This window comes from Rhinoderma darwinii (genome assembly GCF_050947455.1).
Source record: "Rhinoderma darwinii isolate aRhiDar2 chromosome 5 unlocalized genomic scaffold, aRhiDar2.hap1 SUPER_5_unloc_11, whole genome shotgun sequence".
Lineage (NCBI taxonomy): Eukaryota > Metazoa > Chordata > Amphibia > Anura > Rhinodermatidae > Rhinoderma > Rhinoderma darwinii.
The window spans coordinates 204,780-220,867 of record NW_027461767.1 but is presented as its reverse complement, the minus strand read 5'-3'; the positions used below and the strand labels follow the sequence as shown (position 1 = coordinate 220,867).

Below are 16,088 nucleotides of genomic sequence, written 5' to 3'. Positions count from 1 at the left end.
CTAAAAGGGAGGGCGGAGAGAAGACAAGGAAGGTGAATGAGGTGTTCCAATGTGAAATGCCGGAAACACAGAAACACAGACGACACACAACAAGAGGTGGCAATCTATTCATTAATTGCATTTAATCAATGAGCTCATTATCACTCATGCATTGTCCAACAGGTGTTGAAATAATGGGATTAAAAGGGGAGATCCCTTCAGAAAGACAGAAACAATAGCAAAGACAAAAAACACTTTTGGAATCTGCTTTTAGTCAACACATAAGGAAAGGGTGCACCGGTCCTGGAAATACTGCAATACCAGGTCAATGCGTGGAGTGGACAGAGCAAGCTCTATTTCCATCTCCCTGTTCTAAAAATCCATTTAATATATGGTCCCCAGATAGGGGACGTATCAGATATTAAACTGATAAGAACAGATACTACACTTGATCTTAGCCAAAAGGCCGAGAAGCGATAACCCGAACGGGCCGCGCGTTGCCCGAGCCTGCCCGATACTGCTGTTCAGCCCTTGCAGCGATTCAGCCTACTTCTAGGCAATTCCATGGGGCCCTGCAGGCTCACACACTCACAGCTACACGGGAGGTGAATAAAGGCCGGAGAGGAAGCCAGACAGGATTTGCTTCTTTTGCTTGCACCACAATGCAGTGCTGAAAGAGGAGGAATCTACATAAAAACGCCTTCCTGGCAACGCCCAAATGCCCTGCTGCCATGCAGATAAACACTGGCAGCGGCAGCAAGTGCATGCCCACAGCCACCCCTTGTTCCTTCACACCTTGTATCAGCTGTAATCCAGTCCAGTCCAGTGCTGCCTGCTGAGCAGCACTGACCAACACTGCCTGGGCCCAGGCTTTTATCTCTGAGGCCCCATTATGATGTCAGAAAGCTGGCTCTGGAATCCTGAGGGCTCCACTATGACACGTGCAAAGTTCCGTCTGAACTTTATATAAGACGGTGAGGCTCAGTCAGTCACTCAGTGTTGCCTGAGAGGGCAACACTGCAACAGCCGGCCGCCAGGCTGTCTTTTTTTTGCACAGCTAGTTGCCTCCAGGAGGCCACAAGAGGGAGACAAGGGACTGCAAAATGGAAAATAGGCATCCACCAACTTTACAGACAACTTCTCCTTGCTCCTACAACCTCCATCCTTGCACAGTTTGTTATTCTTCTAGGTAACATAGTAACAAATCCAAATTGCTGCTCTCTTTGTAGGCAAGCAAGGCTTTGTTGCAACTGCAATTCTTACTTCTTCTTGAAATGTAGGGACGACAGTACATTCCATCACATCCATCTAGTGTACACAGGTAGGTCCATTGTGGCGGGCAGGCGAGCGGGCGGGCTGCTTTATTGGCTGTTTGCTGTTCCCCTACTCCACTCCACTATTTGACTGTTGTGCTGCATCAATCAATCAATCAATCAATCAATCAATCAATCAATCAATCAATCAAGTGGCTGGCTCAGGTGCAGCTCTTTAACTTACCTAAAAGGGAGGGCGGAGAGAAGACAAGGAAGGTGAATGAGGTGTTCCAATGTGAAATGCCGGAAACACAGAAACACAGACGACACACAACAAGAGGTGGCAATCTATTCATTAATTGCATTTAATCAATGAGCTCATTATCACTCATGCATTGTCCAACAGGTGTTGAAATAATGGGATTAAAAGGGGAGATCCCTTCAGAAAGACAGAAACAATAGCAAAGACAAAAAACACTTTTGGAATCTGCTTTTAGTCAACACATAAGGAAAGGGTGCACCGGTCCTGGAAATACTGCAATACCAGGTCAATGCGTGGAGTGGACAGAGCAAGCTCTATTTCCATCTCCCTGTTCTAAAAATCCATTTAATATATGGTCCCCAGATAGGGGACGTATCAGATATTAAACTGATAAGAACAGATACTACACTTGATCTTAGCCAAAAGGCCGAGAAGCGATAACCCGAACGGGCCGCGCGTTGCCCGAGCCTGCCCGATACTGCTGTTCAGCCCTTGCAGCGATTCAGCCTACTTCTAGGCAATTCCATGGGGCCCTGCAGGCTCACACACTCACAGCTACACGGGAGGTGAATAAAGGCCGGAGAGGAAGCCAGACAGGATTTGCTTCTTTTGCTTGCACCACAATGCAGTGCTGAAAGAGGAGGAATCTACATAAAAACGCCTTCCTGGCAACGCCCAAATGCCCTGCTGCCATGCAGATAAACACTGGCAGCGGCAGCAAGTGCATGCCCACAGCCACCCCTTGTTCCTTCACACCTTGTATCAGCTGTAATCCAGTCCAGTCCAGTGCTGCCTGCTGAGCAGCACTGACCAACACTGCCTGGGCCCAGGCTTTGGCCCAGGCTTTTATCTCTGAGGCCCCATTATGATGTCAGAAAGCTGGCTCTGGAATCCTGAGGGCTCCACTATGACACGTGCAAAGTTCCGTCTGAACTTTATATAAGACGGTGAGGCTCAGTCAGTCACTCAGTGTTGCCTGAGAGGGCAACACTGCAACAGCCGGCCGCCAGGCTGTCTTTTTTTTGCACAGCTAGTTGCCTCCAGGAGGCCACAAGAGGGAGACAAGGGACTGCAAAATGGAAAATAGGCATCCACCAACTTTACAGACAACTTCTCCTTGCTCCTACAACCTCCATCCTTGCACAGTTTGTTATTCTTCTAGGTAACATAGTAACAAATCCAAATTGCTGCTCTCTTTGTAGGCAAGCAAGGCTTTGTTGCAACTGCAATTCTTACTTCTTCTTGAAATGTAGGGACGACAGTACATTCCATCACATCCATCTAGTGTACACAGGTAGGTCCATTGTGGCGGGCAGGCGAGCGGGCGGGCTGCTTTATTGGCTGTTTGCTGTTCCCCTACTCCACTCCACTATTTGACTGTTGTGCTGCATCAATCAATCAATCAATCAATCAATCAATCAATCAATCAATCAATCAATCAATCAATCAATCAGTGGCTGGCTCAGGTGCAGCTCTTTAACTTACCTAAAAGGGAGGGCGGAGAGAAGACAAGGAAGGTGAATGAGGTGTTCCAATGTGAAATGCCGGAAACACAGAAACACAGACGACACACAACAAGAGGTGGCAATCTATTCATTAATTGCATTTAATCAATGAGCTCATTATCACTCATGCATTGTCCAACAGGTGTTGAAATAATGGGATTAAAAGGGGAGATCCCTTCAGAAAGACAGAAACAATAGCAAAGACAAAAAACACTTTTGGAATCTGCTTTTAGTCAACACATAAGGAAAGGGTGCTCCGGTCCTGGAAATACTGCAATACCAGGTCAATGCGTGGAGTGGACAGAGCAAGCTCTATTTCCATCTCCCTGTTCTAAAAATCCATTTAATATATGGTCCCCAGATAGGGGACGTATCAGATATTAAACTGATAAGAACAGATACTACACTTGATCTTAGCCAAAAGGCCGAGAAGCGATAACCCGAACGGGCCGCGCGTTGCCCGAGCCTGCCCGATACTGCTGTTCAGCCCTTGCAGCGATTCAGCCTACTTCTAGGCAATTCCATGGGGCCCTGCAGGCTCACACACTCACAGCTACACGGGAGGTGAATAAAGGCCGGAGAGGAAGCCAGACAGGACTTGCTTCTTTTGCTTGCACCACAATGCAGTGCTGAAAGAGGAGGAATCTACATAAAAACGCCTTCCTGGCAACGCCCAAATGCCCTGCTGCCATGCAGATAAACACTGGCAGCGGCAGCAAGTGCATGCCCACAGCCACCCCTTGTTCCTTCACACCTTGTATCAGCTGTAATCCAGTCCAGTCCAGTGCTGCCTGCTGAGCAGCACTGACCAACACTGCCTGGGCCCAGGCTTTTATCTCTGAGGCCCCATTATGATGTCAGAAAGCTGGCTCTGGAATCCTGAGGGCTCCACTATGACACGTGCAAAGTTCCGTCTGAACTTTATATAAGACGGTGAGGCTCAGTCAGTCACTCAGTGTTGCCTGAGAGGGCAACACTGCAACAGCCGGCCGCCAGGCTGTCTTTTTTTTGCACAGCTAGTTGCCTCCAGGAGGCCACAAGAGGGAGACAAGGGACTGCAAAATGGAAAATAGGCATCCACCAACTTTACAGACAACTTCTCCTTGCTCCTACAACCTCCATCCTTGCACAGTTTGTTATTCTTCTAGGTAACATAGTAACAAATCCAAATTGCTGCTCTCTTTGTAGGCAAGCAAGGCTTTGTTGCAACTGCAATTCTTACTTCTTCTTGAAATGTAGGGACGACAGTACATTCCATCACATCCATCTAGTGTACACAGGTAGGTCCATTGTGGCGGGCAGGCGAGCGGGCGGGCTGCTTTATTGGCTGTTTGCTGTTCCCCTACTCCACTCCACTATTTGACTGTTGTGCTGCATCAATCAATCAATCAATCAATCAATCAATCAATCAATCAATCAATCAATCAATCAGTGGCTGGCTCAGGTGCAGCTCTTTAACTTACCTAAAAGGGAGGGCGGAGAGAAGACAAGGAAGGTGAATGAGGTGTTCCAATGTGAAATGCCGGAAACACAGAAACACAGACGACACACAACAAGAGGTGGCAATCTATTCATTAATTGCATTTAATCAATGAGCTCATTATCACTCATGCATTGTCCAACAGGTGTTGAAATAATGGGATTAAAAGGGGAGATCCCTTCAGAAAGACAGAAACAATAGCAAAGACAAAAAACACTTTTGGAATCTGCTTTTAGTCAACACATAAGGAAAGGGTGCACCGGTCCTGGAAATACTGCAATACCAGGTCAATGCGTGGAGTGGACAGAGCAAGCTCTATTTCCATCTCCCTGTTCTAAAAATCCATTTAATATATGGTCCCCAGATAGGGGACGTATCAGATATTAAACTGATAAGAACAGATACTACACTTGATCTTAGCCAAAAGGCCGAGAAGCGATAACCCGAACGGGCCGCGCGTTGCCCGAGCCTGCCCGATACTGCTGTTCAGCCCTTGCAGCGATTCAGCCTACTTCTAGGCAATTCCATGGGGCCCTGCAGGCTCACACACTCACAGCTACACGGGAGGTGAATAAAGGCCGGAGAGGAAGCCAGACAGGATTTGCTTCTTTTGCTTGCACCACAATGCAGTGCTGAAAGAGGAGGAATCTACATAAAAACGCCTTCCTGGCAACGCCCAAATGCCCTGCTGCCATGCAGATAAACACTGGCAGCGGCAGCAAGTGCATGCCCACAGCCACCCCTTGTTCCTTCACACCTTGTATCAGCTGTAATCCAGTCCAGTCCAGTGCTGCCTGCTGAGCAGCACTGACCAACACTGCCTGGGCCCAGGCTTTTATCTCTGAGGCCCCATTATGATGTCAGAAAGCTGGCTCTGGAATCCTGAGGGCTCCACTATGACACGTGCAAAGTTCCGTCTGAACTTTATATAAGACGGTGAGGCTCAGTCAGTCACTCAGTGTTGCCTGAGAGGGCAACACTGCAACAGCCGGCCGCCAGGCTGTCTTTTTTTTGCACAGCTAGTTGCCTCCAGGAGGCCACAAGAGGGAGACAAGGGACTGCAAAATGGAAAATAGGCATCCACCAACTTTACAGACAACTTCTCCTTGCTCCTACAACCTCCATCCTTGCACAGTTTGTTATTCTTCTAGGTAACATAGTAACAAATCCAAATTGCTGCTCTCTTTGTAGGCAAGCAAGGCTTTGTTGCAACTGCAATTCTTACTTCTTCTTGAAATGTAGGGACGACAGTACATTCCATCACATCCATCTAGTGTACACAGGTAGGTCCATTGTGGCGGGCAGGCGAGCGGGCGGGCTGCTTTATTGGCTGTTTGCTGTTCCCCTACTCCACTCCACTATTTGACTGTTGTGCTGCATCAATCAATCAATCAATCAATCAATCAATCAATCAATCAATCAATCAATCAATCAATCAGTGGCTGGCTCAGGTGCAGCTCTTTAACTTACCTAAAAGGGAGGGCGGAGAGAAGACAAGGAAGGTGAATGAGGTGTTCCAATGTGAAATGCCGGAAACACAGAAACACAGACGACACACAACAAGAGGTGGCAATCTATTCATTAATTGCATTTAATCAATGAGCTCATTATCACTCATGCATTGTCCAACAGGTGTTGAAATAATGGGATTAAAAGGGGAGATCCCTTCAGAAAGACAGAAACAATAGCAAAGACAAAAAACACTTTTGGAATCTGCTTTTAGTCAACACATAAGGAAAGGGTGCACCGGTCCTGGAAATACTGCAATACCAGGTCAATGCGTGGAGTGGACAGAGCAAGCTCTATTTCCATCTCCCTGTTCTAAAAATCCATTTAATATATGGTCCCCAGATAGGGGACGTATCAGATATTAAACTGATAAGAACAGATACTACACTTGATCTTAGCCAAAAGGCCGAGAAGCGATAACCCGAACGGGCCGCGCGTTGCCCGAGCCTGCCCGATACTGCTGTTCAGCCCTTGCAGCGATTCAGCCTACTTCTAGGCAATTCCATGGGGCCCTGCAGGCTCACACACTCACAGCTACACGGGAGGTGAATAAAGGCCGGAGAGGAAGCCAGACAGGATTTGCTTCTTTTGCTTGCACCACAATGCAGTGCTGAAAGAGGAGGAATCTACATAAAAACGCCTTCCTGGCAACGCCCAAATGCCCTGCTGCCATGCAGATAAACACTGGCAGCGGCAGCAAGTGCATGCCCACAGCCACCCCTTGTTCCTTCACACCTTGTATCAGCTGTAATCCAGTCCAGTCCAGTGCTGCCTGCTGAGCAGCACTGACCAACACTGCCTGGGCCCAGGCTTTTATCTCTGAGGCCCCATTATGATGTCAGAAAGCTGGCTCTGGAATCCTGAGGGCTCCACTATGACACGTGCAAAGTTCCGTCTGAACTTTATATAAGACGGTGAGGCTCAGTCAGTCACTCAGTGTTGCCTGAGAGGGCAACACTGCAACAGCCGGCCGCCAGGCTGTCTTTTTTTTGCACAGCTAGTTGCCTCCAGGAGGCCACAAGAGGGAGACAAGGGACTGCAAAATGGAAAATAGGCATCCACCAACTTTACAGACAACTTCTCCTTGCTCCTACAACCTCCATCCTTGCACAGTTTGTTATTCTTCTAGGTAACATAGTAACAAATCCAAATTGCTGCTCTCTTTGTAGGCAAGCAAGGCTTTGTTGCAACTGCAATTCTTACTTCTTCTTGAAATGTAGGGACGACAGTACATTCCATCACATCCATCTAGTGTACACAGGTAGGTCCATTGTGGCGGGCAGGCGAGCGGGCGGGCTGCTTTATTGGCTGTTTGCTGTTCCCCTACTCCACTCCACTATTTGACTGTTGTGCTGCATCAATCAATCAATCAATCAATCAATCAATCAATCAATCAATCAATCAATCAATCAATCAATCAGTGGCTGGCTCAGGTGCAGCTCTTTAACTTACCTAAAAGGGAGGGCGGAGAGAAGACAAGGAAGGTGAATGAGGTGTTCCAATGTGAAATGCCGGAAACACAGAAACACAGACGACACACAACAAGAGGTGGCAATCTATTCATTAATTGCATTTAATCAATGAGCTCATTATCACTCATGCATTGTCCAACAGGTGTTGAAATAATGGGATTAAAAGGGGAGATCCCTTCAGAAAGACAGAAACAATAGCAAAGACAAAAAACACTTTTGGAATCTGCTTTTAGTCAACACATAAGGAAAGGGTGCTCCGGTCCTGGAAATACTGCAATACCAGGTCAATGCGTGGAGTGGACAGAGCAAGCTCTATTTCCATCTCCCTGTTCTAAAAATCCATTTAATATATGGTCCCCAGATAGGGGACGTATCAGATATTAAACTGATAAGAACAGATACTACACTTGATCTTAGCCAAAAGGCCGAGAAGCGATAACCCGAACGGGCCGCGCGTTGCCCGAGCCTGCCCGATACTGCTGTTCAGCCCTTGCAGCGATTCAGCCTACTTCTAGGCAATTCCATGGGGCCCTGCAGGCTCACACACTCACAGCTACACGGGAGGTGAATAAAGGCCGGAGAGGAAGCCAGACAGGATTTGCTTCTTTTGCTTGCACCACAATGCAGTGCTGAAAGAGGAGGAATCTACATAAAAACGCCTTCCTGGCAACGCCCAAATGCCCTGCTGCCATGCAGATAAACACTGGCAGCGGCAGCAAGTGCATGCCCACAGCCACCCCTTGTTCCTTCACACCTTGTATCAGCTGTAATCCAGTCCAGTCCAGTGCTGCCTGCTGAGCAGCACTGACCAACACTGCCTGGGCCCAGGCTTTTATCTCTGAGGCCCCATTATGATGTCAGAAAGCTGGCTCTGGAATCCTGAGGGCTCCACTATGACACGTGCAAAGTTCCGTCTGAACTTTATATAAGACGGTGAGGCTCAGTCAGTCACTCAGTGTTGCCTGAGAGGGCAACACTGCAACAGCCGGCCGCCAGGCTGTCTTTTTTTTGCACAGCTAGTTGCCTCCAGGAGGCCACAAGAGGGAGACAAGGGACTGCAAAATGGAAAATAGGCATCCACCAACTTTACAGACAACTTCTCCTTGCTCCTACAACCTCCATCCTTGCACAGTTTGTTATTCTTCTAGGTAACATAGTAACAAATCCAAATTGCTGCTCTCTTTGTAGGCAAGCAAGGCTTTGTTGCAACTGCAATTCTTACTTCTTCTTGAAATGTAGGGACGACAGTACATTCCATCACATCCATCTAGTGTACACAGGTAGGTCTATTGTGGCGGGCAGGCGAGCGGGCGGGCTGCTTTATTGGCTGTTTGCTGTTCCCCTACTCCACTCCACTATTTGACTGTTGTGCTGCATCAATCAATCAATCAATCAATCAATCAATCAATCAATCAATCAATCAATCAATCAATCAGTGGCTGGCTCAGGTGCAGCTCTTTAACTTACCTAAAAGGGAGGGCGGAGAGAAGACAAGGAAGGTGAATGAGGTGTTCCAATGTGAAATGCCGGAAACACAGAAACACAGACGACACACAACAAGAGGTGGCAATCTATTCATTAATTGCATTTAATCGAGCTCATTATCACTCATGCATTGTCCAACAGGTGTTGAAATAATGGGATTAAAAGGGGAGATCCCTTCAGAAAGACAGAAACAATAGCAAAGACAAAAAACACTTTTGGAATCTGCTATTAGTCAACACATAAGGAAAGGGTGCACCGGTCCTGGAAATACTGCAATACCAGGTCAATGCGTGGAGTGGACAGAGCAAGCTCTATTTCCATCTCCCTGTTCTAAAAATCCATTTAATATATGGTCCCCAGATAGGGGACGTATCAGATATTAAACTGATAAGAACAGATACTACACTTGATCTTAGCCAAAAGGCCGAGAAGCGATAACCCGAACGGGCCGCGCGTTGCCCGAGCCTGCCCGATACTGCTGTTCAGCCCTTGCAGCGATTCAGCCTACTTCTAGGCAATTCCATGGGGCCCTGCAGGCTCACACACTCACAGCTACACGGGAGGTGAATAAAGGCCGGAGAGGAAGCCAGACAGGATTTGCTTCTTTTGCTTGCACCACAATGCAGTGCTGAAAGAGGAGGAATCTACATAAAAACGCCTTCCTGGCAACGCCCAAATGCCCTGCTGCCATGCAGATAAACACTGGCAGCGGCAGCAAGTGCATGCCCACAGCCACCCCTTGTTCCTTCACACCTTGTATCAGCTGTAATCCAGTCCAGTCCAGTGCTGCCTGCTGAGCAGCACTGACCAACACTGCCTGGGCCCAGGCTTTTATCTCTGAGGCCCCATTATGATGTCAGAAAGCTGGCTCTGGAATCCTGAGGGCTCCACTATGACACGTGCAAAGTTCCGTCTGAACTTTATATAAGACGGTGAGGCTCAGTCAGTCACTCAGTGTTGCCTGAGAGGGCAACACTGCAACAGCCGGCCGCCAGGCTGTCTTTTTTTTGCACAGCTAGTTGCCTCCAGGAGGCCACAAGAGGGAGACAAGGGACTGCAAAATGGAAAATAGGCATCCACCAACTTTACAGACAACTTCTCCTTGCTCCTACAACCTCCATCCTTGCACAGTTTGTTATTCTTCTAGGTAACATAGTAACAAATCCAAATTGCTGCTCTCTTTGTAGGCAAGCAAGGCTTTGTTGCAACTGCAATTCTTACTTCTTCTTGAAATGTAGGGACGACAGTACATTCCATCACATCCATCTAGTGTACACAGGTAGGTCCATTGTGGCGGGCAGGCGAGCGGGCGGGCTGCTTTATTGGCTGTTTGCTGTTCCCCTACTCCACTCCACTATTTGACTGTTGTGCTGCATCAATCAATCAATCAATCAATCAATCAATCAATCAATCAATCAATCAATCAATCAGTGGCTGGCTCAGGTGCAGCTCTTTAACTTACCTAAAAGGGAGGGCGGAGAGAAGACAAGGAAGGTGAATGAGGTGTTCCAATGTGAAATGCCGGAAACACAGAAACACAGACGACACACAACAAGAGGTGGCAATCTATTCATTAATTGCATTTAATCAATGAGCTCATTATCACTCATGCATTGTCCAACAGGTGTTGAAATAATGGGATTAAAAGGGGAGATCCCTTCAGAAAGACAGAAACAATAGCAAAGACAAAAAACACTTTTGGAATCTGCTTTTAGTCAACACATAAGGAAAGGGTGCACCGGTCCTGGAAATACTGCAATACCAGGTCAATGCGTGGAGTGGACAGAGCAAGCTCTATTTCCATCTCCCTGTTCTAAAAATCCATTTAATATATGGTCCCCAGATAGGGGACGTATCAGATATTAAACTGATAAGAACAGATACTACACTTGATCTTAGCCAAAAGGCCGAGAAGCGATAACCCGAACGGGCCGCGCGTTGCCCGAGCCTGCCCGATACTGCTGTTCAGCCCTTGCAGCGATTCAGCCTACTTCTAGGCAATTCCATGGGGCCCTGCAGGCTCACACACTCACAGCTACACGGGAGGTGACTAAAGGCCGGAGAGGAAGCCAGACAGGATTTGCTTCTTTTGCTTGCACCACAATGCAGTGCTGAAAGAGGAGGAATCTACATAAAAACGCCTTCCTGGCAACGCCCAAATGCCCTGCTGCCATGCAGATAAACACTGGCAGCGGCAGCAAGTGCATGCCCACAGCCACCCCTTGTTCCTTCACACCTTGTATCAGCTGTAATCCAGTCCAGTCCAGTGCTGCCTGCTGAGCAGCACTGACCAACACTGCCTGGGCCCAGGCTTTTATCTCTGAGGCCCCATTATGATGTCAGAAAGCTGGCTCTGGAATCCTGAGGGCTCCACTATGACACGTGCAAAGTTCCGTCTGAACTTTATATAAGACGGTGAGGCTCAGTCAGTCACTCAGTGTTGCCTGAGAGGGCCTGCAACAGCCGGCCGCCAGGCTGTCTTTTTTTTGCACAGCTAGTTGCCTCCAGGAGGCCACAAGAGGGAGACAAGGGACTGCAAAATGGAAAATAGGCATCCACCAACTTTACAGACAACTTCTCCTTGCTCCTACAACCTCCATCCTTGCACAGTTTGTTATTCTTCTAGGTAACATAGTAACAAATCCAAATTGCTGCTCTCTTTGTAGGCAAGCAAGGCTTTGTTGCAACTGCAATTCTTACTTCTTCTTGAAATGTAGGGACGACAGTACATTCCATCACATCCATCTAGTGTACACAGGTAGGTCCATTGTGGCGGGCAGGCGAGCGGGCGGGCTGCTTTATTGGCTGTTTGCTGTTCCCCTACTCCACTCCACTATTTGACTGTTGTGCTGCATCAATCAATCAATCAATCAATCAATCAATCAATCAATCAATCAATCAATCAATCAGTGGCTGGCTCAGGTGCAGCTCTTTAACTTACCTAAAAGGGAGGGCGGAGAGAAGACAAGGAAGGTGAATGAGGTGTTCCAATGTGAAATGCCGGAAACACAGAAACACAGACGACACACAACAAGAGGTGGCAATCTATTCATTAATTGCATTTAATCAATGAGCTCATTATCACTCATGCATTGTCCAACAGGTGTTGAAATAATGGGATTAAAAGGGGAGATCCCTTCAGAAAGACAGAAACAATAGCAAAGACAAAAAACACTTTTGGAATCTGCTTTTAGTCAACACATAAGGAAAGGGTGCACCGGTCCTGGAAATACTGCAATACCAGGTCAATGCGTGGAGTGGACAGAGCAAGCTCTATTTCCATCTCCCTGTTCTAAAAATCCATTTAATATATGGTCCCCAGATAGGGGACGTATCAGATATTAAACTGATAAGAACAGATACTACACTTGATCTTAGCCAAAAGGCCGAGAAGCGATAACCCGAACGGGCCGCGCGTTGCCCGAGCCTGCCCGATACTGCTGTTCAGCCCTTGCAGCGATTCAGCCTACTTCTAGGCAATTCCATGGGGCCCTGCAGGCTCACACACTCACAGCTACACGGGAGGTGAATAAAGGCCGGAGAGGAAGCCAGACAGGATTTGCTTCTTTTGCTTGCACCACAATGCAGTGCTGAAAGAGGAGGAATCTACATAAAAACGCCTTCCTGGCAACGCCCAAATGCCCTGCTGCCATGCAGATAAACACTGGCAGCGGCAGCAAGTGCATGCCCACAGCCACCCCTTGTTCCTTCACACCTTGTATCAGCTGTAATCCAGTCCAGTCCAGTGCTGCCTGCTGAGCAGCACTGACCAACACTGCCTGGGCCCAGGCTTTTATCTCTGAGGCCCCATTATGATGTCAGAAAGCTGGCTCTGGAATCCTGAGGGCTCCACTATGACACGTGCAAAGTTCCGTCTGAACTTTATATAAGACGGTGAGGCTCAGTCAGTCACTCAGTGTTGCCTGAGAGGGCAACACTGCAACAGCCGGCCGCCAGGCTGTCTTTTTTTTGCACAGCTAGTTGCCTCCAGGAGGCCACAAGAGGGAGACAAGGGACTGCAAAATGGAAAATAGGCATCCACCAACTTTACAGACAACTTCTCCTTGCTCCTACAACCTCCATCCTTGCACAGTTTGTTATTCTTCTAGGTAACATAGTAACAAATCCAAATTGCTGCTCTCTTTGTAGGCAAGCAAGGCTTTGTTGCAACTGCAATTCTTACTTCTTCTTGAAATGTAGGGACGACAGTACATTCCATCACATCCATCTAGTGTACACAGGTAGGTCCATTGTGGCGGGCAGGCGAGCGGGCGGGCTGCTTTATTGGCTGTTTGCTGTTCCCCTACTCCACTCCACTATTTGACTGTTGTGCTGCATCAATCAATCAATCAATCAATCAATCAATCAATCAATCAATCAATCAGTGGCTGGCTCAGGTGCAGCTCTTTAACTTACCTAAAAGGGAGGGCGGAGAGAAGACAAGGAAGGTGAATGAGGTGTTCCAATGTGAAATGCCGGAAACACAGAAACACAGACGACACACAACAAGAGGTGGCAATCTATTCATTAATTGCATTTAATCAATGAGCTCATTATCACTCATGCATTGTCCAACAGGTGTTGAAATAATGGGATTAAAAGGGGAGATCCCTTCAGAAAGACAGAAACAATAGCAAAGACAAAAAACACTTTTGGAATCTGCTTTTAGTCAACACATAAGGAAAGGGTGCACCGGTCCTGGAAATACTGCAATACCAGGTCAATGCGTGGAGTGGACAGAGCAAGCTCTATTTCCATCTCCCTGTTCTAAAAATCCATTTAATATATGGTCCCCAGATAGGGGACGTATCAGATATTAAACTGATAAGAACAGATACTACACTTGATCTTAGCCAAAAGGCCGAGAAGCGATAACCCGAACGGGCCGCGCGTTGCCCGAGCCTGCCCGATACTGCTGTTCAGCCCTTGCAGCGATTCAGCCTACTTCTAGGCAATTCCATGGGGCCCTGCAGGCTCACACACTCACAGCTACACGGGAGGTGAATAAAGGCCGGAGAGGAAGCCAGACAGGATTTGCTTCTTTTGCTTGCACCACAATGCAGTGCTGAAAGAGGAGGAATCTACATAAAAACGCCTTCCTGGCAACGCCCAAATGCCCTGCTGCCATGCAGATAAACACTGGCAGCGGCAGCAAGTGCATGCCCACAGCCACCCCTTGTTCCTTCACACCTTGTATCAGCTGTAATCCAGTCCAGTCCAGTGCTGCCTGCTGAGCAGCACTGACCAACACTGCCTGGGCCCAGGCTTTTATCTCTGAGGCCCCATTATGATGTCAGAAAGCTGGCTCTGGAATCCTGAGGGCTCCACTATGACACGTGCAAAGTTCCGTCTGAACTTTATATAAGACGGTGAGGCTCAGTCAGTCACTCAGTGTTGCCTGAGAGGGCAACACTGCAACAGCCGGCCGCCAGGCTGTCTTTTTTTTGCACAGCTAGTTGCCTCCAGGAGGCCACAAGAGGGAGACAAGGGACTGCAAAATGGAAAATAGGCATCCACCAACTTTACAGACAACTTCTCCTTGCTCCTACAACCTCCATCCTTGCACAGTTTGTTATTCTTCTAGGTAACATAGTAACAAATCCAAATTGCTGCTCTCTTTGTAGGCAAGCAAGGCTTTGTTGCAACTGCAATTCTTACTTCTTCTTGAAATGTAGGGACGACAGTACATTCCATCACATCCATCTAGTGTACACAGGTAGGTCCATTGTGGCGGGCAGGCGAGCGGGCGGGCTGCTTTATTGGCTGTTTGCTGTTCCCCTACTCCACTCCACTATTTGACTGTTGTGCTGCATCAATCAATCAATCAATCAATCAATCAATCAATCAATCAATCAGTGGCTGGCTCAGGTGCAGCTCTTTAACTTACCTAAAAGGGAGGGCGGAGAGAAGACAAGGAAGGTGAATGAGGTGTTCCAATGTGAAATGCCGGAAACACAGAAACACAGACGACACACAACAAGAGGTGGCAATCTATTCATTAATTGCATTTAATCAATGAGCTCATTATCACTCATGCATTGTCCAACAGGTGTTGAAATAATGGGATTAAAAGGGGAGATCCCTTCAGAAAGACAGAAACAATAGCAAAGACAAAAAACACTTTTGGAATCTGCTTTTAGTCAACACATAAGGAAAGGGTGCACCGGTCCTGGAAATACTGCAATACCAGGTCAATGCGTGGAGTGGACAGAGCAAGCTCTATTTCCATCTCCCTGTTCTAAAAATCCATTTAATATATGGTCCCCAGATAGGGGACGTATCAGATATTAAACTGATAAGAACAGATACTACACTTGATCTTAGCCAAAAGGCCGAGAAGCGATAACCCGAACGGGCCGCGCGTTGCCCGAGCCTGCCCGATACTGCTGTTCAGCCCTTGCAGCGATTCAGCCTACTTCTAGGCAATTCCATGGGGCCCTGCAGGCTCACACACTCACAGCTACACGGGAGGTGAATAAAGGCCGGAGAGGAAGCCAGACAGGATTTGCTTCTTTTGCTTGCACCACAATGCAGTGCTGAAAGAGGAGGAATCTACATAAAAACGCCTTCCTGGCAACGCCCAAATGCCCTGCTGCCATGCAGATAAACACTGGCAGCGGCAGCAAGTGCATGCCCACAGCCACCCCTTGTTCCTTCACACCTTGTATCAGCTGTAATCCAGTCCAGTCCAGTGCTGCCTGCTGAGCAGCACTGACCAACACTGCCTGGGCCCAGGCTTTTATCTCTGAGGCCCCATTATGATGTCAGAAAGCTGGCTCTGGAATCCTGAGGGCTCCACTATGACACGTGCAAAGTTCCGTCTGAACTTTATATAAGACGGTGAGGCTCAGTCAGTCACTCAGTGTTGCCTGAGAGGGCAACACTGCAACAGCCGGCCGCCAGGCTGTCTTTTTTTTGCACAGCTAGTTGCCTCCAGGAGGCCACAAGAGGGAGACAAGGGACTGCAAAATGGAAAATAGGCATCCACCAACTTTACAGACAACTTCTCCTTGCTCCTACAACCTCCATCCTTGCACAGTTTGTTATTCTTCTAGGTAACATAGTAACAAATCCAAATTGCTGCTCTCTTTGTAGGCAAGCAAGGCTTTGTTGCAACTGCAATTCTTACTTCTTCTTGAAATG

At 47.8% G+C, this 16,088-nt stretch overlaps 11 non-coding genes across 11 annotated transcripts; all 11 read right to left on the bottom strand.

Annotated features, from left to right (window-relative positions):
• Positions 1-266: 266 nt before the first annotated feature.
• LOC142684898 (U2 spliceosomal RNA) lies at positions 267-457 on the bottom strand. Its single transcript, XR_012854477.1, has one exon. It is a non-coding gene; the product is annotated as a U2 spliceosomal RNA (small nuclear RNA).
• A 1,285-nt stretch (positions 458-1,742) lies between these two features.
• LOC142684896 (U2 spliceosomal RNA) lies at positions 1,743-1,933 on the bottom strand. The gene has a single exon (XR_012854476.1). It is a non-coding gene; the product is annotated as a U2 spliceosomal RNA (small nuclear RNA).
• A 1,312-nt stretch (positions 1,934-3,245) lies between these two features.
• LOC142685093 (U2 spliceosomal RNA) lies at positions 3,246-3,436 on the bottom strand. The gene has a single exon (XR_012854654.1). It is a non-coding gene; the product is annotated as a U2 spliceosomal RNA (small nuclear RNA).
• A 1,292-nt stretch (positions 3,437-4,728) lies between these two features.
• On the bottom strand, positions 4,729-4,919 carry LOC142684895 (U2 spliceosomal RNA). Its single transcript, XR_012854475.1, has one exon. It is a non-coding gene; the product is annotated as a U2 spliceosomal RNA (small nuclear RNA).
• Positions 4,920-6,215: 1,296 nt separating this feature from the next.
• On the bottom strand, positions 6,216-6,406 carry LOC142684894 (U2 spliceosomal RNA). Its single transcript, XR_012854474.1, has one exon. It is a non-coding gene; the product is annotated as a U2 spliceosomal RNA (small nuclear RNA).
• A 1,300-nt stretch (positions 6,407-7,706) lies between these two features.
• On the bottom strand, positions 7,707-7,897 carry LOC142685092 (U2 spliceosomal RNA). Its single transcript, XR_012854653.1, has one exon. It is a non-coding gene; the product is annotated as a U2 spliceosomal RNA (small nuclear RNA).
• Positions 7,898-9,190: 1,293 nt separating this feature from the next.
• Positions 9,191-9,381, bottom strand: LOC142684893 (U2 spliceosomal RNA). The gene has a single exon (XR_012854473.1). It is a non-coding gene; the product is annotated as a U2 spliceosomal RNA (small nuclear RNA).
• A 1,292-nt stretch (positions 9,382-10,673) lies between these two features.
• On the bottom strand, positions 10,674-10,864 carry LOC142684892 (U2 spliceosomal RNA). The gene has a single exon (XR_012854472.1). It is a non-coding gene; the product is annotated as a U2 spliceosomal RNA (small nuclear RNA).
• A 1,288-nt stretch (positions 10,865-12,152) lies between these two features.
• Positions 12,153-12,343, bottom strand: LOC142684890 (U2 spliceosomal RNA). The gene has a single exon (XR_012854470.1). It is a non-coding gene; the product is annotated as a U2 spliceosomal RNA (small nuclear RNA).
• A 1,284-nt stretch (positions 12,344-13,627) lies between these two features.
• LOC142684889 (U2 spliceosomal RNA) lies at positions 13,628-13,818 on the bottom strand. The gene has a single exon (XR_012854469.1). It is a non-coding gene; the product is annotated as a U2 spliceosomal RNA (small nuclear RNA).
• A 1,280-nt stretch (positions 13,819-15,098) lies between these two features.
• Positions 15,099-15,289, bottom strand: LOC142684888 (U2 spliceosomal RNA). The gene has a single exon (XR_012854468.1). It is a non-coding gene; the product is annotated as a U2 spliceosomal RNA (small nuclear RNA).
• Between the last annotated feature and the right edge of the window lie 799 nt (positions 15,290-16,088).